Source organism: Zootermopsis nevadensis, unplaced genomic scaffold (genome assembly GCF_977971745.1).
Source record: "Zootermopsis nevadensis isolate Lab colony 2312 unplaced genomic scaffold, Znev_1.0 Znev_ptg000028l, whole genome shotgun sequence".
In the NCBI taxonomy this organism is placed as follows: Eukaryota; Metazoa; Arthropoda; class Insecta; order Blattodea; family Termopsidae; genus Zootermopsis; species Zootermopsis nevadensis.
In genome coordinates, this window is record NW_028259160.1 from 2,935,799 (window position 1) to 2,947,634 (window position 11,836).

Consider the following 11,836-nt stretch of genomic DNA (forward strand, 5'->3'; position numbering starts at 1 on the left):
TCTGGGTGGTTTATAATACGTCGTTATGCAACCAGTTGTAATCGTACGTACGAATGTTTAACCTTGGGTCAAACAAGGCTGGCAACAAGTGAGCAGAGCAGTAGAGGGAAATCCCCGAGCTTGTATATGTTTATTACGTTCGCGCGCGTCAGTGCGATTATAGGCGCAACTATAAATTTCTCATACTCTCTGTGGCCAAGGACAAAGAGAGAGAGAGAGAGAGAGAGACACTTGCTTTATTATTAGACTGCTTTGCATTATGTAAGCTCACGCAACGCACGGTCGGATGAGTCAGAACCAGACATGGAGGAAATCGCAGAACAAGATCTTCGGTAGGCAGCTTGTTTTAATGGGGATTTATTATTATTATTAAGTGTTCTGTCTTACGACAGGTCCATTGCTCTGCCCAAAAAGAGCTCTCCAGTTGTCCCTATTCTCGGCTTCTCGCTTTAATTCCTGGAACGTCATCTTCTTTCCTTGTTTCAGATCGTCGGTTAGCTGTATCAGTCTTCTTCCCAGTCCTCGCTTTCCTTCAACCTGGCCTTCGGTGATATCACTCATTAATCCATTCCTTCTCATAATATGTCCCAGCCAGTTAGCTTTCCTTCGTGTAATCGCCTGCAGAATGCTTCTTTGCTCGTTGACTCTCCTCAATACTTCATCGTTGGTCACTCGATCCGTCCACCTGATCTTCTCTATTCTCCTCCAACACCACATTTCAAAACTCTCCAGGTATTTCTGTTCCTTCTTCCTGAGTGTCCAAGTCTCTGCTCCATACGTAACACTTCACTAGTTTCTTCTTCATCTCCAAGCCCAACTTGCTAGTGAGAAGTATCCTCTTCTTGACGAAAACTGCCTTGGCCATGGCTATCCTTGCTTTTACTTCCTTGGTGCATAGGGCGTCCGTCGTGACTATGCTTCCCAAGTACTTGAAATGCTCCACATTCTCCATCTGTTGGTTTCCAAATACAACGTTCAATGGTTCTGCTCTCGGTGCTATCCTCATTACCTTTGATTTTTCAATATTGAAATGGGGATTAATTAAGTAAAATGAGTAAAATATAAAGTAATACTGATTGCGATGATGCCATAAATATAAAGTTGTGAAAGACTTAAAGTTTCAGTATGCGTAGAATAGCCTACAAGGATAACAAATTAAAGTTTACACTTAAAACGGGACTAAAAACACGTGTTTGGAGAGAAAAAAAATATATAAAGGAAGCAGAAAATGAATAAAAATATATTTTGGATATCCTTTGATATCTATCATTCTATTTAATCTTTCAAATTATTCCTGTCTTCACAGATTTCTTAATTCCCCACATCACGAAAACAACCCTAATTTTTCATCTTACTCATTGTCGCCACCGTAGCACTAAATGATGAAGTTAAATGATTACCACTGCTTTTATTCGAGAGATCCCAGGTTCAAAACTTGACCCAGAGGATGAAATTCCTGAGTAGTTTTTCGTGGTTTTTGTCAGTCCCTCCAGACAAATGCCAAAATTAGACCACAGCCGCTTTCTTTCAAATCCGTTCCAAGTCATTGTTCATGAATCGTCTTTAGCCTGTCATTCGATGATATAACCTACAGGCTTAGTGTTATCCTTCGGTAGCATCATTAAATAAGGTAAAAATAATGTTATGGAATACAGGAACTTGACGTAAAGTCTACATGTGTGCTACAGTGTCTGTAAACATCTCCAAATGTATCTCACTGTGATTCATAATTGTATTTCATCATTGTACCGAATAAAGTGAGAGGTTTTTGCGTCTATAATAGCCTATTTTTCTGTGTGATTATTTGTCCTCGCTCTTAACGTTGTATTTGCATCAGTACCCCATCCCCCTCAAAGAGATTCTTCGCTCTCGCATTGATTAATCCCCAAATTATGAGTAAGGGCCACATGAGACCCGCGGGCAGCAAACTTGCTGACCCCTGCTTTAGAAGAACTGTGATTCTGCTCATGTCACATTTCGCGGAAAGAGAAAGGAAATAAGATTTCATGCGCATAAAGCCAGTTTCGGAGAGAATTTCTGTGAATTTTAAAAATTTGTTTAACGGAGAGAAAACGTAGTTGCCCCTGTGTGCAAGCACCACGACATGAAGGGGTATATGTGGCGTGTACGTACACTTTTACGTATTCTGGAACTCGTTACGTGACGGAGCTCATCCGCGTTTAGATCTCTACTAGCCCGGTCAATCCCGTTCAGTGAACACGCAGACCTACCAACTTACGTGACGATCAGTTAACCACGAGTTGTTACATTCCTGAACGTAAGTTACATTACATCCTAATAGTTAGGTGGAACCTAACACGCAGGCCTAGCTGAGATCGGCAAGAAGTCGGGGAACTGTGCGAGGGTAACCACCGAATATAGGGACTGTACGAAGCCGTTATACTCTAGTTCAGTATTGCGACAGTGGCATAGAATTAGTCATTCATGAGGTCTGAGCCACAAATCCCCTGCCACGAAGAACAGTGTAACTGCTCTAACTGAATTAGTATACATTAGCTGCTGTAAGAACCATTTTTACACTCCTTAACTACATTATCAGCTCATAATAATCTACATTTGTTTTCTGGGTTTCGTTTCGGTTCACGTCTGTTCTGGTATTTTTCGTGGTTTGTCTCAGATTCTCCCTCGAAATAGGCCATGACTACGTTTGTCACTCCATTCCGCTCCACTTCATTCCACTTCGCTCCATTCCACTCCACTTCACTCCATTCCACTCCACTTCACTCCATTCCATTCCACTTCACTCCATTCCACTCCACTTCACTCCATTCCACTTCACTCAATTCCACTCCACTTCACTCCATTCCACTTCACCCCATTCCACTCCACTTCACTTAGTCGAACCTCTTCTACCTGCAGGAGATGAAGTTTGGCAAAAGCCTGGGTTCGGGCGTTCGTGGAATGTGTACATGATACAGCGTCGTTAAATGAACCGACAATGAAAAGAGGACATTTTAAACTATTTATTTATTTGGTTTTCTGTTTGATTAGGTTTTTCGCATGCGGATCGCATCGCAAATCTTTGATACTTCCTTTAATTCTGGCTTCAGAAAATATTGTTACTTTACTATTATGCTACATTTTAGCCCGTTGCAAAGAGTTGGTCCTGGGTCCGGAAATTTATCTTGCAGTGCGCTGTAACTCTTTAATATGTCGCTGAGAAGAATGAGACATACATTAACAAATTTAGACCATACGTTTATAATACGTTTAGTATAGTACTTGAAGGTAATATAGCTATGCTAAGATTTTTTAATTGTTTTTTTCATAAATTGTTTTAAAACGTGATATATGCATTAAGGTATAGGCATAGGCCTATGATGTATGGTATTGGAGTCCCTATTGCATTTACATATAAAACAACTGAAATATTTTTCCCCATTCTCGTTTCAATATTGTTAACTCTTTTGGATCCATTTTGGTCTAGCACTTTGGGCTCGTTATTGAGAAAAAAACTGCGTTGTTATCCAAAATATGTCCAGGCTTGGCCATTATATCTAATCGCATTAGCAATTCTCTAAGTTTGTGAAAATAATACTTAACAATGAATCGGTTTAGTTTGGGGGAAAAGTAGGCCATATAACCTGATCTTGATATGTTTATTTATAGCTCTTCCAGAAGGAGATCTATCAAAAAATTACATAAGTTTAGTATAATAGACGTACAACACAAAAGTACATAAATTTCCCCTTCGATTAATATATAAACAAATTAATACAACTGCTGATGGTGAAAATTAACTGGCACTGAAAGTTAGATGCTAGGTGTTTCCTTTGCTCACGTGGCATTTAATTTGCATCTGACCACTCAGCATCGTGCAGTTGGAGACTAATTAACGCATCTTGGTTGATGTTCGTGATCTATTGGTACTGATTTTTGTTGATAATTTCTAAACGTATGAGTATCGCAGCGATTTGGCCATATTTCCTGCGCTGGCTACAATCCCTACACGCCCTGTTCTTCAAAACGCACACCTAACACTTAACACAACTACGAAAATAGTTTTGATATCAATTACTGTAGTTTATTAAATTTAAATTAAAATCGAAACTGTTTGAAAGCTGAAGATTGCTGTCTACTGGGTTGTTGCGCCGTGTAGTCTGGTAGAAGTTTACCGACGTTTCAGAGGTCCTTGATGCCTCTATCATCAGGGCAGCAAGTATCTCTGAAACGTCGGTAAACTTCTACCAGACTACACGGCGCAACAACCCAGTAGACAGCAATCTTTAGACTCACCGCAGGGAAAACCTCATTTCGTGCATGTTTGAAAGCTAATCAACAATGTCTTTATAATAAGCTCGGCTGTATGGACAAATACGGCTGTTATCATTTTATCAGTTGAAAGCCAGCAAAACTCTTCAAGTTAAAGAAGGACAGTTTTGTTTGCTGTCCATGATAATACTATTCTTTTTCTGTGGCCATCGACAAATAAATGAATATCCAGTGCAGCCAGTGGTGACGAACTTCGTTTTTCAAGAACCACGCATCCTTCCTTGTGTGGTCCCGTGTTTGGACGCATTTAGACATTGTATGCTTTAGTTCTATGACTGCGTAAAACTTACGGTGGACTGGCCATGACGTTTGGGGGAGGGGGTTACAATTAATGCTTTGGATTCGGGGAAATCTCGGCCCTGACACGGGATATCCTAAAGGCTTTTGTGGTTTTCCTCAGTCACTGTAGGAAAATGTCGGGATATTACCTTAAATTAGACCACGTCCGCTTCGTTCCGTATTATTTACAATTTATTATTCACATTCGGCGTTTTATGATCTCAGAAACAAACAGCTTCGTCAAACAAAATGATAAATAAATAAATGAAGGTTGGTCGCCATCTACTGAGTCCTATCGATGGTTTCTGTTCCGTAGGTCGACATGGCGCCGAAAAGATTCGAAGATACGACACTTCGTACTTTATATCCCACTCAAATGATGCAACTTCTCCTGTCATTGGACCCGATTCTGAGCTGGTTGAATACAATCAACATCCTCGCATTATAAATGATGTTTTATCAGTGGTTTTTCACGCCCGTATTACGGCCCTGTGAGAATCCAAAATCTGTAGTGCCTTATAATCTCTTCTGAGGCCACTGTTCATATTGGATCGATCTTTTCCTAAGCTGAATTCGAACCTGTCACGAGGAGAGCTGGCTGTGAAAGGGGCTGGTGCGTTCTTCGTTTGTTTATTGGAGTAAAATTGCCTTTCACGTTCATTTTCTACACCTTTGAGCAATATCATGGTGCTTGATAAACCTGGCTTAACCTTATCTGCGCTTAGTTATGACTTACATCTCACCCAAGTGTGGGAAAAATAATCTGTTTTTAGATAAACCTGTGCAGAGTTGTGTGCCGTTCATGCTTGGAAAAAGGTTTCTGATTGGTTAATTCTTTTTGGTGTTTATGCATTTACGTGTTTTTAACGTAGGATTATATTTACAGGTATGCTTATAGTTAACTTTTAAAGAAACAAGACAAAAAGTAATGGATATATAAGTTTTTACATATATTTATTTTTCCAGTCTATACACAAAACTTGTTTTAAAATAATGTTGTTTAATTTTTTTATAACATTTACAAAAAAATAAATAAAAAAATTAAAAAAAATTTAAACAACAAAATTTTTTTAAATTTTTTTTAAAAAAATTAAAAAAAATTTAAACAACATTATTTTAAAACAAGTTTTGTGTATAGACTGGAAAAATAAATATATGTATTGATATAACACAAACATGACGCAATTAAGATATAAAATATAAGTTTTTATTTGAAGAATACGTCACAGCATAAGAATACGAAAAAACCACCTCTATTTTTCGCATAAATAAGATTTTTACAGCAATGATATAACCCTCCCCCCCCCCCCCTTACGAGCGCAGGTTTAATCTATAATATGACAACACTAAGTAAAGGTGACTCACTTTTCAGTGTTGTCGTTTTTTTTCAGAAACCCCTCATTTGTTACACTGGGCCTCAAAATTTGACGAATTCTTTGTTACGTAAAATGATGACGAAATGTGAAATTCTGGATCACCAGGTGTCTGCGCAAAGTAGGTTTTTGAAAGCAACAAAATGTATCTTAACCATGTAAGGCGTAAGTTTGTTGACTGGATAAATCTGGTTCATGACAGGGACCGGTGGTGATCTCTTCTGGACACGATTAAAAAGCTTCGGATACCAAAGACAAAGGGGAATTCCTTACTAGTTGAATAGCTGTGATGCTGTTAAGAAGTTCTTTCTTGATAAAGCTTTTTATGTTTTGTAAGATATTATAAAAGAACAAAATGGCTACTGATCTCCCCTTCCGTAACGCTATTGGCGAAGGGTGGTACCTCAGGAGACCCGCCCTCTTCTGACTGACACGCCGAAGTAGCCAATAACAGACGAGGGTGAAAGATTCAAGAGCAAACTAGCGTCACGTCTACGTCAGCTTCCAACCCAGCAGTTCCCTGCGCCAAATAGAAATGGCCGACCACTTTATTTCGGCTAACGTATTGTTTGAAGATAAATAAAATGACTTATTTTATTACATAGACGTGTATTTACTACAGAAATTTGTTTGGCGAAGCCAGTATGAACCGTAAAATAATAATTTATCATAATAAACCTGTAGTTTCTAAGAGTTGAGATTCTGACATCCATGAAGGTATGTGGTCTTCTGTGTTGTGATGCCATGTGACATGTTGGTGGTAATAGACGTTGGAGGAACATATCGCCTATATCTTAATGGAGAAATATAGGCCTACTTCTACCCTGGAGATGAGTTTAGAAAATTTAGACTAAAAAAGGACAATGGCTTATGTCTAGACCTATATTTAATGTATTGAGATCGCCCTATTATTAATATTGATGATTGGAAGTTTAAATAGGCTAAAGGTGGCTTCTGGAGGCATGAATTTAATAGGCCTATTTATATTTTATTTAGTGTTCTGTCTGACGACAGGTCCATATGAACAGGATCCTTCCATCCTTTTCTCGGACTGGGACCTGTTCATATACGTTCTTGGCAGATGATCCAGAAGTGGTTTGCCATTGCCTTCTTCTGTGTGTGAATGGAGTAATTGTTGGGATGCCACGGAGGAAAACTCCGTGTTGCCTAGACCACGGCCTTGCCCAACACAAGTTATAAATTCGGGCACCGCCGGGAATCGAACCCGAGACCCCAGGATTACAAGGCCAGCGTTCTATCCGCTAGACCACCGTGGCGGTATAATAGGCCTATATGGTTTCATAAAAATTTGTCCGTTGGTTGGAGAAAACATGGACGTATTCTTGTAAATGCGGTATGTCCACCTCATCTTGTACTCTTTGATTTTAATCACCCTAATAATGTTTGGTAAAGAGAATGGGCTTATATGGGGATAGTCTAACTTTTTCCTTCCCTTGGGCAAAGAATAATTTTCTAGTTGGACTCAGGGGCCAAAAAAATCCTTCTTTGCACAATTTTTTTTTTAAAAAAATTAATAGTCAATTTTTGTTATCTTTAACAATATTTATTCAGAAATTGCTAATTAGCAGAGTAGCATTTTCTGATAAAATAGCTACAGGACTAAATTTTATTGATAGAATTATATTTTTTAAAATTTGCTCCTGCAACAGCTTTTAAGCTGACTCAGTTTTTACCTGTAAACCTGCACTTTAAGTTAGGGTTTTAAAGTGAGGATTATATAAACGTAGACACGATATATTAATATTCTCTAAGATAAATGTTTGAAATAAATATTGCAGGTCAACTAGACCGTAATGGAATCTAGGTGTTATATTATGTGTAAATCTATCAATTATTTTTCGGTGATCAGTTTTAAGAAAATCTAGTGTATAACGTGTTAGGCGTACTTAAACTTCTTGTAAAGTAGCCTACGGGTTTCACCATAGGCGTTATGATTACGTTCTATTAGGATTTTTTAATCAGCACTATGAACCTAAAGCAGACCTAATTCCCACGTAAGCAGGCTGCTTCTGATGATATTGATTTTAAAAATAGTGGTCTATAGGCGTCTATTGTCGCTATCCTTCAGTGAGTTCCGTCACTTTCAGAACTCAACTTCCGAATTCATAAAGCTTTAAAACATGCTTCCAAATGAAGATTTCTGTCTTCTGGGTTGTTGCGGCGTGTAGACTGGTCGATGTTAACCAACGTTTCAGAGGTCATACTGCCTCTGTCATCAGAGTATGAAGATTTCCGTCTTCTGGGTTGTTGCGCTGTGTAGTCTGGTCGATGTTAACCAACGTTTCAGAGGTCATACTGCCTCCGTCATCAGGGCGATGAGTATGAAGATTTCTGTCTTCTGGGTTGTTGCGCTGTGTAGTCTGGTCGATGTTAACCAACGTTTCGGAGGTCATACTGCCTCCATCATCAGGGCGGTGAGTATGAAGATTTCTGTCTTCTAGGTTGTTGCGCTGTGTAGTCTGGTCGATGTTAACCGACGTTTCAGAGGTCATACTGCCTCCGTCATCAGAGTATGAAGATTTCTGTCTTCTGGGTTGTTGCGCTGTGTAGTCTGGTCGATGTTAACCAACGTTTCAGAGGTCATACTGCCTCCGTCATCAGGGCGATGAGTATGAAGATTTCTGTCTTCTGGGTTGTTGCGGCGTGTAGTACATTACACGGCGCAAAAACCCTGAAGACAGAAATCTTCATACTCACCGCTGTGAAAACCCCAAATCACACATACTTCCAGATATTGCTAGAGATATTCAGTGCGGTCGACATAATGTTTTGTTTTAAAATAACTCAGTGATACCGTTTAAAGGAGATTTGTAATTCATGGAAAATGGTGAAGTCACTGGGCCCAGTCAAGCCAGTTCGGTGGATGTTTTAACATAGACATTTAATTTTTTTTTATTTTGTTTATTAAATTAACTTTATTGAAAGTGCACTGTGGGCATGATGCCCAATTGACCGGAAAAAGTGGATTTCTTACAGGCCTAGGAAAGCGATATCGTGAAGGTAGGCTAGTAATATAAAATATTGTAATACAAACACTAATTTATTTTAAGTTAGAGAAGCAGAGTAGCAAGATTTTAATAATTGTGCTTTTTTTGGCTTCGGGAAATCGGAAATTTTCCATTTGAAACTCTGGCGTTATGTTTGTAGATCGTGCTTGGAAACCCAAGTTTGTGAGTAAAAGGCCATCGTAAGATGGTTTCTCCATCTGCGACAGATGACCATTTTAGGAAACACTGTTCAAAAACAACCATTAGGTCGAGGGGCTTATCTGTTCTTATTTTCCTTCTTCTGACGGAAATGGAACTTAATATTCCTGCTGCTGCAATCATGAATGCAACTTCAAATATTTGTCCTACCAAGCTGTCGATCCATAAGCAACAGACAGACCTACTACGGCCAGGGGGATTTCCCGTGTATTACTATCTGACGTCCAACAGAAGGCGTATCCTACACGTATAAATCTCAACAGAGGAGAAACTTTAAAAATACATTTCATGCATTTTGAGCATTACGACCTGATTTAATGCTGCCTGTCGTCTTTTTGCCGCCGGCGTGCATTGTGCGTGAGGGACCGACCGGTTTGTGACGTCAGGACATACCTCTTTCAGTCGTGACTTCCCCCTCCATTTCTCGTATCAGCTGTTTCATTCAGTACGAGCATCGGGCCATGAATGAAAGTCTACGCTGCTGGTAAAGTGGCGTGTCGGTTGCGCAACCTTGTGATGTCATCCACAAGCCGCTCTGAGGTGGAACTTCGAGGAGCAGAAGACTTCTTGCAAAGTCCAATCAACTATTCAAGAAACTAGCTTCTTTTATGGAACCGAACGTGCATTATCATGGAGGATTTTAGGTTCTCGGGCCGGCGATTATGAAGATGGCTGCATGCTGAGTTGTACCATCAAACTACACGGCTCAACACAGAAGACAGACATGTTTATTCATTAATGTGTTCACACATCCCGATAATGGGACTTATCCCGAGTCAGCTGAATTCAGTCCAAATCCTCATACCTTTTGTTTCAAAGCTCCTTTTTAATATTGTTATCTCACGTACGCAATAGGTAATCCAAACGATGTCGTCACTTGAGGAATCTGAATTAAAATTTTACATGAACTTCTCACTTCTACATAAGTGATGAAATAAATATTTCGCCCCCTTTTAATGAAGGAAATGTTATTAGACGAGAAATAATACATATAATAAGCAGATGTTGATTGGCTGGTAATCATAAACTGTTAAGCGATTTTGGGCCTTATGGGATAATATTTATGACTGTGTGAATATATTACGTTAAATTCTTCCGCCATATTATCCTTTCACGGAGTGTAAAGGTTTTATAAACGCATTCCTGTACTTCTGGGTTGTAGCGCCGTGTATTCTGATAGACGTTTATCAACTTTTCAGAGGTCCTTGCTGTCTCCATCATCAGGGCGATGATCGTTGGTAAACTTCTACCAGATTACACTGCGCAACATCCCAGAAGACAGCCATCGTCAGACTCACCCCCGTGAAGAACCCAAATCCTACTTAGGATTCCTTGGCCTAAGCCAAGGACACAGAACAAGTCTTAGCACAAATAGGATACTTGTTTATAATGTTCCGCTCCAGGGTCTATCGATAACGAAACGGGAGTGTTACCCGATGTTCTACTTTGTTACATTGGTGTCTTGACATGACGTCCAGGTGAGTTTGTAAATTATGATCGTTTTGCTGTTTATCAGTAGGATATCCGGGAGATTAGGATACAAAACACTTCAGACGATAAGCGACAAGAAACGTGACGTACACGCACGACCACTTAACCTACTCCCCCCCCACACACACACATACATTACCGTTGATAAGACATTAATTTGTTATGCTCGTCTCATAACCTGGTTCTGCTTTCATCTTGGAAACCTATCTAAGGTCGGACACACGTAGCGAAAGTCTGTCCGGTATTTTAGATTTAAATGTGTATTATTTGCGGAATGTGTTTTAAACTATTGGTGAGATTTCAGTTTCTCTCACCTACTAGAATAAATTTGACTATGTTCTTGAATGTTACGTCGTGTAGTCTGGTAGAAATTAATCGATGTCTTTTGAGGGTGAAAACTTTAATGATGGAGGAATTAAGCACCTGTGAGACGTCGGTCTCAGTTTTTACTAGACTACATACCGCAATATCATAGAATACGATAGTAAGGAATTGCGTAGTGCAGATGAAATAATCAGACGCATGGGGCATGTAGCTGAAGTGGAACGTTTATAGACACAAAATTTGGCAAGATTTCAAAGGAAGACACAATTTGGGATAACTAGTGATGGGTAGGAATATGATATTAAATGGCTGTTAATGAATTAATTGGTGAAGTTGTGTAGACTAGGCCCACTAGATGTTATACTCAATCAGGATAGACTAATTGCGGAGTATTTTGGAAATTGTGGTCTAAAAAAGCAGCGAGGTTCTTGAAAGACTAATAAATTATCATGGAATCAGTTATTTTTATTAGTGGCTGTACATGTGTTGGTCTATGTGTGATTTTGGTGTTATAACTTACTTTGAGCTTTAAACTGCTCTGGAGAATTTTTACGCTGTATTTACGTATGTTTTTGGCATTGCACTTACTGTAGAGGGTATCGATCGACTTTTCTTAAGGTCCGTACTAACAGAGAAAAGTACATCGCAGAAATACGGCGGATAAACATTCCTGCCTCAAGTGGGATTTGAAACCACGATCCCGACTTTCGAACGGCGAAAATTGGATCCACCGTGACTGGCACACATCCGTCTAGGCAGGCTATTACAGCCAACGTTATTTATTCGATTTACGTAAAAATAAACGTCTGTATTAACCTGGACATTCCTCTTAAAGACAACAAAGAACTT

At 39.3% G+C, this 11,836-nt stretch overlaps 1 long non-coding RNA gene across 1 annotated transcript in view; it reads left to right on the plus strand.

Moving 5' to 3' along the window:
* Positions 1-10,566, plus strand: part of LOC110837351 (uncharacterized) — a 33,250-nt gene extending 22,684 nt beyond the window's left edge. The window contains exon 3 of the long non-coding RNA XR_015537516.1: positions 10,372-10,566. This is a non-coding gene — a long non-coding RNA (uncharacterized LOC110837351). The remainder of the gene's footprint in view (positions 1-10,371) is intronic.
* The last annotated feature ends 1,270 nt before the right edge of the window (positions 10,567-11,836 follow it).